This window comes from Coptis chinensis, chromosome 2 (genome assembly GCF_015680905.1).
Source record: "Coptis chinensis isolate HL-2020 chromosome 2, ASM1568090v1, whole genome shotgun sequence".
Classification (NCBI taxonomy): Eukaryota; Viridiplantae; Streptophyta; class Magnoliopsida; order Ranunculales; family Ranunculaceae; genus Coptis; species Coptis chinensis.
Genome location: NC_141457.1, coordinates 27,167,570 through 27,178,674, shown reverse-complemented (window position 1 = coordinate 27,178,674; position 11,105 = coordinate 27,167,570). Strand labels below are relative to the sequence as shown.

The 11,105-nt window shown below is 35.1% G+C and overlaps 1 long non-coding RNA gene across 2 annotated transcripts; it reads right to left on the bottom strand.

The window, feature by feature from the left end:
- Positions 1–6,296: 6,296 nt before the first annotated feature.
- Positions 6,297–8,807, bottom strand: LOC147515586 (uncharacterized). 2 transcript variants are annotated; one of them, XR_015213471.1, is made up of 4 exons: positions 8,063–8,807; positions 7,310–7,964; positions 6,877–6,981; positions 6,297–6,485 (listed from the first exon to the last, which is right to left on the bottom strand). It is a non-coding gene; the product is annotated as an uncharacterized LOC147515586 (long non-coding RNA). The 2 variants fall into 2 exon arrangements; XR_015213470.1 differs by lacking the exon at positions 8,063–8,807 and having other exon boundaries at positions 7,310–8,056.
- Between the last annotated feature and the right edge of the window lie 2,298 nt (positions 8,808–11,105).

The window sequence follows — 11,105 nt, the reverse complement described above, 5'->3', positions numbered from 1 at the left end:
GAAACCTTACAAGAGAAAATACTCTCTTAATAATAAAAAGAATTTCAATAAAAATTGGAAACATAATAAAGAGTTTTACAATAATCCACATCAGAGAACAAATGTTATTTGTTTAAAATGTGGAAAAATTGGTAATTATGCCAATAGGTGCCAAACCAAACAGAAACTTAATAATTTAGAGATTGATGAAGATCTTAAATTACAATTAAGTAAATTATTACTTAATACTAGTTCTTCTGAATCAGATAATGAGTCGGTTGATCCTTATTCTAGTTTTTCGGATAATGAATCACCATGTCAATGCAACATGTTACAAGCAAAATGTGATAGCATGGAAGCTATCTTACAGATGAATGGTTTGACTATTAATGTCTTGACCACTGATCAATAGTCAGTTTTAGATCTTCTTGATACTATTGCTAATCCTGACACTAAACTTAAGTTAATTAAAACTTGTTTTAAAGCAGTCAAGGATGATATTGTTGATCCTTCAAAAGGTTATAACCATAGAGATGTTTTTGATCGCTTAAGAAATAATAAACCTAGTTCTTCATGTCAGTGGATATGTTTATGTAACCAATTCTTGAATTTAATACAGGTGAGGGTTTGCCTAACCCTATCTTATTTGATGAAAAAAAAAACCTAGTTCTTCAGAATCACCTATTCCTTTTACCAATGATTTGAAAAAAGAGGTATAGAATCTGTCCAATGATATAATTCAATTAAAACAAAGAGTTTTACAAATTGAATTAAAACAGAAAAAGGCAGTCATAGAGGAGAAGTTAGACAAAGACTTTGAGAACTGTAATTTTATTTCTACTATATTTTCTAGGAAATGGAATATATTTATAACCTTGATTATTAACCAGGAATATATTCTTACTGATTATATTGCTTTAGTTGATAGCGATGCAGATATGAACTGTATACAAGAAGATTTAATTCCTGAATAGTATTTTGAAGCTACTACTCAGACCATGACTAGTGCTAGTGGTAGTAAAATTCTTATTCAGCATAAATTAACTAAGGTTGCTATTAGTAAAAATGAGATTAATATACCTATATGTCCTTTTTATTAATAAAAAAACCTTACCCAGCAGATTATACTGGGAACTCCGTTTCTTAATACCATTCTTCCTATTAATAAGATTGATAAGTATGGTATTTATACTAGCTTTGAGAATCACCCTTTGGTTTTCGAATTTATTTCTTCTCCTTGCAAGAATAGAAGAACCAAGATTGTGAAATATAATTCACAAAAAGATTTTCTTATATGAGTATCCAAATATTTTGGAAACAACATACTCTTCATTCTTATCTAGAGAATATTTCTTTGGGATTATATCCTGTGAATCTAAGATATTATTTCATATCTTTTGCTACAGAATACAGAATGCTCCAATTTGGTTAATTGGAGAATCCATTATATGGACAGCCCTCATAGCAACCACTAGTGGCCTCTGAATCCTTACAGGATATTGCTGATGTTGAAATTTTCAACAACTTTGAGGACAAGTTAGGTCTCCCTAACTAGGATTATTCCCATGAACTTGTTAGTCAACCTAACAGCACCAACAAGGGTAAAACCTTAGACTCTGATTATATCAGCACCATTGCGAGTTCTTCGTATTCTCTTTCTAAAATGTCTAATAATACTGGTAAAAGAAAAGTACGATTTGATGATCTAGAGTTACTTTCTGTCTATGATAACATGCATAAGTTTTTTACAAACCAGAAGCTTCACAACTTTTAGAAGTCCATTTTGGACAATGTTATCAAATCTTTTGAACAGAATAATAAGAAAAGTCTTATCCAGACCCTCAAGGTTACTGCTAAATATTTTAGCAAGAATAATGAGAGTACCTTAACAACTTGGTCTGACTTTAAAAGAAAGTTTAATAAATCTCGTGATCTGAAAAGATCTCTTGATTGTGTCTCTTGGAGTACTCTCTCTAGAGACTTTTCAGAATCCTTTCGGAATAAAGGCAAAATAGCTCTTCCATCACCTTTACCCGAATTAATACAGAATCTCCTCCCTTCACATTATCAGAAATGGATTCAAAATTGGAATTCAATTGTATTGGGAACTTGCCCTTTAATTGTTAAAGGCATTGCTCATATCATAGAAGGAACTCACAGCATGCATCCAAATTTGCATGCTTTTCTCCATAGTACATTCCAGCAGTATTTCAGGCTTTTGGATATGTATCTAATTGTTGAACTGTTAGAGATGGGATTTATCAAATCCATCATAATCAGTACAGCGGTATCTTTCGAAGCAGAAGCTAATAACAAGACATTCTTGGCTTTTCCTCTTGTTCAAACCATAGATAATGCTATGATGAAATGACATTCTGATGTTTACTGTGAATTTACCATAGCATGTCCAGAATATACTAAATATGAAACTTATCCTTCAGTTCAGTTGGTCCGAATTTATAGACAAAGACCGTCTAATATTTCAAGGGTTTTGTCCCTTTCAGAAGCAAAAGAGAAGTTTCATACTGTTACTACAAAAGACAGATTGAAAGAGATGGCAGATATTCGTGCTATTGGTCTTCATCAAATTAAATGGTCCATCAAATATAGTTATGTACAAAAGAATCCAAGGTTCACACTTTTGTCTGAATCTGATAGATTTCTGATCCAAACAGAATCATTATTGGATAATTCCAATAGAACTAATTTCTATGAAAAGTTTGGTAGAAAGAGTTCTTTGGTGCTTATTGGCAACTTATTAATGAAGAAGGCCATTATGAATTCTCCACTCATCTAAGTGGCTTTACTTCAGACTCAGAACCTGAAGAAGGGGAAGAAGATTTCCTTTCCCAAGTTGATGAAAAATTTACGCACTCAACTTAGCACTCCTGATCATATTTGATCATAGTGGCAGACATCATGGCCCATGATAAAGACCAGAAACATAATCAACATTATTTTGCTTAGGATTCTTATCCTTACAGCTGGAATCAAAACAAGAAATGCTTTGTCAAGAGGGACCCTTGAAGAAGACATCCTACCTTTTACTTTTCTCAAAAGTCAAAAGTTAAATATCATTTTAGCATTATAAGGATTCTTATCCTTTCAAGACAGAAGTAAAAGACAAGTATGCTTTGTCTTGGTGGCCCAGCCGACTGCGATTGCTTTAGCACACGTAGCCACTTCCTGTGCAGACTCCAAATTATATTTTGAGATCTAACTAGTATAAAAGGGATACCTCACTCTTGTTGAGGAATATCTTTCATTTTAGCTTTCAATTTTCTCTTTGTTTTGAGTGATAAGTGTGCAATCTTTTCTCCCCCCCTGTACCAAAGAAAAAGAGATCAGGTATATATATATACACAAAAGAGATCAAGTACATATACACAAACTATATACAGCCTACAAGTTGCCTAATTTTTGCTACAGGTTTAAAGCACCCCCAAACTGAATGATGCTTAGTCCTCGAAGTATCTATAGATAAAGAAAGAAATTACCTGAGAAACGTGAGCAAAATTAGGACTGGATCGCTGTAACAGAAAGTTATTATAACATAATATATTATACAGAAATAAACAAAGAAAAACAATAACATAGGAAAGACCAATATAGACAATTAGATATATATACACATTAGCCATCATCAAATTTACCATCCAGTAGGTCCTGATGTTCTCGCGTCATCCCACGTGAAATGAATATCCTTAGCATCGCGCCAAAAGATAATGGCCTGCCAAATGGTGCTCCATTGTTGTTCACTCGACTCATTCAAATGCACCAACATGGCATCATCGTCCGTGTAGCAACGAACGTTCCTCAGGTACCGTGAAGAACGTGCACGCCATTGTCGAAACCTTAATGAATGAATTATTCTATTCACTGGGCACATAGAATCGACTTTAACCCAGTCATGAAAAGTAGCCAAGAACTGTGGGAAATGTGTCCTCATAATTTGACAAGCGGTTACAGGTAAAAGTAGATACTAATGCTGAATAGTGCGAGCTCTTTTCATATTGGAGATAGCACATTTTAAGATATCAAAGAATGTATGACCTTGAGCAAGCGCATTAAGTACTACACAGGCAGCATCATTGGCAGTAGAAAAATGCCAATCTCCCATGATGTTCAGAAAGATAAACAACATCTCATTCCCCACGTTCATGGTCATGCTTGCTAAGGGAATGGTGATGTCTGACCATCTGCCATGTGCATCTCTTTCTTCTTTAATTGCAAGACCATCACCGTATGTTGCAAGAAAAGCAGGCCATGAAAAGGAACGGGTAGAATTCTGGGTGATGTATGGTCATGTTGTTGTCGGCTCGTGATAGGGAAGATCCAAAGTTAGGGCAAGGGTTGGCTCAGAAAAGATATGTTGTGTGCCACCAACTTGGATTGTGAACCTGTCTAAGAAGAAGCTGTGTGCATGGTTGAATGTTGGTGTGTCTTCCATATTGGCATAAAAGTATGCAGCCAAACTTGGAGAATAAGTTTGGTCAGGTTGAAGAACAAGGGACTCGATGTCAGTAATGTAATCACGGAAATGAAGGCCATAAACATTGGAATCCATCATAACCTGGAAGGATTGCTCATGAATGATTTTAAGTGCATTTATACTTGATGAAGAAAATTCAGTAGGAGTGGAGAGAGAGGTAAGGCAGAGAGTCCTGGCAGACTATCAATCAGTGTGAGGAAACGTCCAAAATGAAGTAGCCACGTTGTGTAAGGTAACGTGAGGGTCCTACCGGAAGGAAATCAAGTATGTCTCCCACGCCAGATAGATAAGGATATATATGAAGAAAAGTGTCCAATAAAGTCTGACTGGATGGATGAAAAAGTATGGAAGAAGATAGACCCCTCCTATAATCAAATTTAAAATAACATGTTAAAATTTGATTATTGGCTATTAATAACAACTTGAATCATGACAATCCTAGCATGCATACTCGTTAAACATTGCTTACAAAAGAAGACACAAAGATAACAACAAATTTTTTATTATTAGAGCACACGACGAAAAACTTAATTAATAATTTATTTATTATTATTTTATTATTATTTATTATTATTTTTTTTTTAGAAGAAGATCATGGACCAGGATGACGATGATGATGGTTATGGGGATGCAAATCGTGCACAAGACTATTTAGTTCATCAATTTGTTGGATGAGTTGAAGTTGAATGTCCTCCTGGTCGGCAGAGAGCGTAGTTTGATTTTTCATTAGGAGAGCATGATTTTCCAAGGACTGAGAGTGATTTTCCAAGATTTCCTCCTGTTCAATGTCGTGCATTCCTTAACGTTCTTGAAATTCTAGAAGACTTTTGATGATGATTTTCTGGTGTGCGTGTAGTTCCCGCATGCCTTGGTGAAGAAAATGAATGCCTTCCATAGGATTAAAAATGTTATGCATGACATTTTCATCAAAGAAATATTTAGAGTATGAGCTTTGGTCTTCATGTTCATCTGTCAAAGTATCTGGAGTCCAAAACTAGCGGCGCATTTTGTGTGAATTATAGTAAGGCCAGCTATTTGCATAAGTATTTTTGGATAAACAGCTGGATAACCCCAAAACAACATAATTTTCGTGACTAGAGTAAGCAGAGGTGCTAACCATTTTTTAGGCCTAGTGGTCGAGTTCCAGAGATATTGGATTATGCAAAAGTCATCCCTTTGATTCTGCATAATCCAAAGTAAGTGGAGTTGAGGTTTTGTCGATTCAAATGTTTGTGATGTACCTGCCACATTATGTCCTAACCAGTGGACCATAGCTCGTTGATTCTGTTTCAAAAAGCGTTGAAGAACAACGTGATGTTTGTTTCTAATTTCACCATGAGATACAGTGGCCTGTAGTATTTGTTTGATGGTATCAAATGGTCACTCTTGAATATGGAACTTCGGGTTATTCATTAGAATTTGAAATATGTCGGAGATAATTTCCTTAGTCAATTCTAATTGTTGTCCATGGGCATGGAAATAGAATTTACCATGGTCAGGTCCGCTAAATTTGTAAAACATACTACACTAGAATTTGTGATTTGCGACGGTCAAAGTCCGTCGTTTTTTATGATTTGCAACGGTTTTTATTGTCCCAGGTCCCGTCGTTAATCGCTCTGTCGTTAATATTTGCGACGGGTAAAAACCATCGTAAGGTCATCGCAAAAATAAAGACAGGCAAAACCGTCGTTTTTCGGAGAAAATATTTTAAAAAAAAATGTGCATGCCAAATGACTTGCAACTGCTACAGTAGCTAATTCAAAAGATCCCCACCTTTATTTCACAATAGTTCACATCCAAACTAGACAGTTGGTCACATACCAAATTTAAAAATCATATTGTAACTCCATTGTATAAATAGCATTACTTGGTAAGTGGCTCATTCAATCAACAATTTAAATAAACAAATAAAAAAAAATCCAAGATTTGTTAACTAAACTTCATAACAGGCGTTTTTAGCTTTTCATTACTTGCACCATATTCTCGATAAGCCCTTATGTAGCATATAAGGAACCTGCAGTGACAAAAATTCTTTTAACAAGATATAACTTGATCCTAGGATCTAAATATATGATATATTTAATAAACAAAAACTATTATCTAGGGGCACCATGCACGAGTTCACATTTGAAGCCACGAAAAGCTAGAATATAGTTACTCTTAGACAATTCTAAGCACAGCTGCGTACACCTTAACATGCATCATAACCTTATAAAATAATAAATAGACTAGCCCCTTGATAAATCTAAATATGAATATGCCATGAATCAGATCCTTACTTGAGGTAGAAATGCAGAGGGGTAATGCCTCATCCAAATCTTCACCCTCCCGTTCTTATTAAGCAACAATTCCACCTCAATATATTAACTAAAGAATATAAGTTAAAGTTAGATACAAATTCATACCTCCTGTAGAGCTACCTGTGCCTCATCCAAACTCTCCGCACTTCCATTCTTCAACATTTACTCTTAGAACTACTATCTTCAACCACTATATTTGCATGAGGCAACCTACACAGCACCACAGATAAGATGTGAACAAGGTCAATCAATACAATACCAAAAAGATCAATAAATGAAATAACATAAGAAACCAAATTAAACTTCTGGAAAAAATAACAGTTAACATAACTTAACAGATAGTTGCACGCCCTCACTTATGCACACAAATTTAAAACCAGTTTGCCCAACATGATATGTTAATCTCATGCATTGTAAAATTGTGTAGGTACTCATAACCCAATTCTACATTACAACTGTATTCTAACATATATCATTGGTTAGAACAAGTACACGAGAAGCAATTATGCTAAGAATATGTATTAGAATAAATACTTACCTGAACTTGAGCTTGTATGAATAGTTACCATACTGAAAATCCAATGAACAACTCTAGTTTAATTTGGTTCCAGCAGATGGTGTCTGGCTATTCAATTATTAATCCAAGACTCAAGAAATTGAAAATTGAAGGTGTATTATGGTCACCACATGTATCTCCCTTGATATATCATTCATTACAAAGAAATCATGTCATCAAAAGCTTTCCCATTTGACCAGAAAAACAATCCCCCTTCTTCTCCTCGAGTACATAAAGCACAATTTAAACGAATTACCGAGAGTAAAATCAGCAAGAATAACAACAATTAATTCAAAATAACCATCGCCAAATCCACCAAACCTTTAATCGGAAGTCTCCATATTTTACTACAGCAATTAGTGATTTTCAATTCTCTATATCTCCCCTTCACATCTATCAACTCATGTGCAAACAACCATCAGTTGTTAATTCACCTCAGTACACTTTCTTCAAATAGTACCAAAACTTATTCACAAATTGAAAGATAATTTGAGAGCCTCACGTCATCAAAGGTGTGCATTTGCTCTTGCACCCTAAAGGTGATAGTAGCTGTCACCTTTGCGTTATCCAATTATTTTGAAAGAAATTTTATAGCGAAAGCTTCTATTTAGGAGATTTCCCAATGCACATCAGTCTCCTAGATAAGAAATAATGGTTGTGATGGTGTCACATGAATGCATTTATTACAAGTAATAAAATGGCAGAATCTTACTGTCGGTGCTTACAAAGCATTACCATGGAGAATTTTAGAGGGCCTCATCCCGTAGGTAATCTCACATGCCCAAGAATGGCTACATTCATTTCCAAATGACTAGACAACTACCTGGAAGACACAATGAAAAGCCAACTCAAAGTAATCACAATGAGTTAAACTTCAAAGAAAATTTAACAAAACAAATACAAGAAATTAAATGGTGGCAAAAATTGATGAAATAAAATAGCAAATAATGAAGTACAGGAGAGGATCCCAAATGGGGACGATCAAGGGAACGACCCATTGCAATACCGTTTTCAGTACTAATTTTCAGCTACAAGCAACTTACATATTTTTGTTGATTGCATTTCATTTGTGAAGATGTTTTATGCAGACATTGGTTCATGCAGACTTCTACTATAGTAATTAATCGACGAAGTTTGTATTTATGACTCTGCTTGGTACAAAGCAAAAGATTGCAACTACACTAAGTATTAGATTAACGATATTTCCTACAACTTGGGCTGCACTTACCGGTGCTTACTTCTCTAATTTTTCAGCATATGTTACGATCTCATTTTCTTTTTACTTGCTCATCTGGAACTTTGCAACCTTATAAAAGCAATCACCAGAAGTTCAAAACTGATATTGAGCCCATTTAGTTTGAATTTCTTCAAAATCTAAATAGGCTTCAGTCAAGGATAGTCATCTCCTAGGTCTGCCCTTGAGCAACCATATAATTTGTGAGAAAAAAAAATTGATGGATTAAGCAAAAAATGAACTGTAGATAACATGGCTCTCTCTCTCTCTCTCTCTCTCTCTCTCTCTCTCTCTCTCTCTCTCTCTCTCTCTCTCTCTCTCTCTCTCTCTCTCTCTCTCTCTCTCTCCTAGTTTATAATGGTCTTGCCATAGAGCCTACTTCATATCATAGTTTCATGCAAATGTTAGACATATAGATGCTATTATTGATCCAAATTCAAGACATAATTGACCAACGAGCCTAACAGAGAGAGCATATGTTTTTGCTTCATGTATGACTAAAAATATAGTTTGTAACACTAACTAAGATGCATATCTCTGTGCTTTTACATTGTCCAAGACTTATTCTACCTGATGAGTGATCTTGTGGCAGTCTCTTCAACTCATTATACAAGGGAAACCAATAAACCCACCTGACCTATTGGCTTCTCAAGTGGACCTTACCTTACCATTTGTCCCAAGATACAAAGTCGGACAAGTCTTTTCCAATGTCCAATGATAATAATACCTTACAGTTTAATCATGATAATCAGCAATGGTAGTGGATGTATTGCTCCACCTTCATAATTTAGGATAAATTTAAAATAACAACTCAATCTTAATCACATAAGAACTCAACAAAGCTATCTCATTTTCCTAAATTATTACTTGTTACATTCACCACAGAAAATAAATAATTTCCTACCTTTAGCTGCATCTTCAAATTGTAAAATCTAAAGTAGATAAGTGATGCACTTGTGGTCCGCTGTGATATAAGTGACATGATCTTTCTCGGAAGGCAATTATTTATTTTTTGTCACTAAGAGTGTGTTCTAAACTGATTATAATAGTCCCTAGCATGACCCTTGAAGTATATTTAAAAAAAGAAAAAAAAATCAATCCCCTATCAAAAAAATATAAGTTAACCTCCTTAAACCTCCAACAACAAACACACTTTTCAATCACCCATATAAAGCATTCTCAAATAATAGGAAATCAACTAGGAAAGTGATGTAGTAAGGATAAATAAAAGTCATAAGTTAAAATATGTAGGCAATGAGAGAGATGGTGTTCACACTTACTAGAATTTCCTCCCCCTTTGTTTTTAGTTCGTTCCCCTTTTTCTTCCTCTAATTCCCGGATATTAATGCTTGGTAGATTAAAAACATTGTCGACATTGTATTCCCATCCCACCCCCACCCCTACCCCTAATCACCCACAAAATCAACTTTGAAGTTTTTGTCCATGCCCATACGATAGTGGCCAACCAATTCCAAGACCTTGGGTAAAACTCCATCGGATTTAACCAGTGGGGAGGTTGTTGTCAAGGTGTAATGAACATTATATTCGATGTCACTTTACCAACAACAATTAAGTTCGATAAATTATAGCAAAAGAACAAGGGGACAAAAAAGCACAACAAAACAATTATGGCAAAATCTTTTTAAACAAGCTTTTACTGAGAAACCCAAATAGGGCTTCCCGGGTCTTTTTAGCATTAATGGTACCATAAATGTCTACAATTAATTGGTTCATATAACTGTCACTCATTTTAGTCATATAATCAAACACTGATAAACAGTGAATCAATTGTTAAAACTTATAAACATGAAAGGGTTTTCAAGCAATTGATTGACAATGATGTACCAACACAATTTCAGGGATTCCATGCCAAACCCAACATAACTAAACCAACAAGAAATTCATTTTCTCAGCACATCTCTCAAATCCATAGTTGGCAAACCCTAACCCCCAAATCCGACATCAAAATGATTACTGAGAAACCAAGCAGAGAGTTGTAAAAGGAAAAATGAGAAACCCATACCTTGGAGTCTCGAGGGTAACTAGACGCAGCCCACTCACACAAGTGATGGAGGAGAGAGGAAGAGAATAAACGGAAATTAGGACTGGTGGAGCAGATTTGTGTTGAGTATTAAGGGGCCAGTCCTTTTTTCAGTAAGACTAGGGTTTGTGGAGGGGAGGAAGAAGGCGAGTTCCCACTTTCAAAGAAAAGAAAAAAAAATTGTTTGGAGAAAAGTGTGCGATGGCTAAAGAGGGGGGTTTTCTTGTTGCGATGGTATCTAACAAAATTTCAGACTAAATTGTCCGTCCTATATTATATTAAGGACAAGAAAAATGTCCTCAATATTTACTAGTATACTGCATTGCAGTGGGGCGTGACCGTAGTAAAACACAGTCGGTTTCTGCATGAAAAAGTACACAAATAAACACTCAACCAAACACATTTCAACAAACACAAATCCAATGATGAAACCAATGAAAATTGAAAGCTCAACATAACTCAACAACCCAACACAATGCCCCACTTAGTCTGTGCTTTACAAA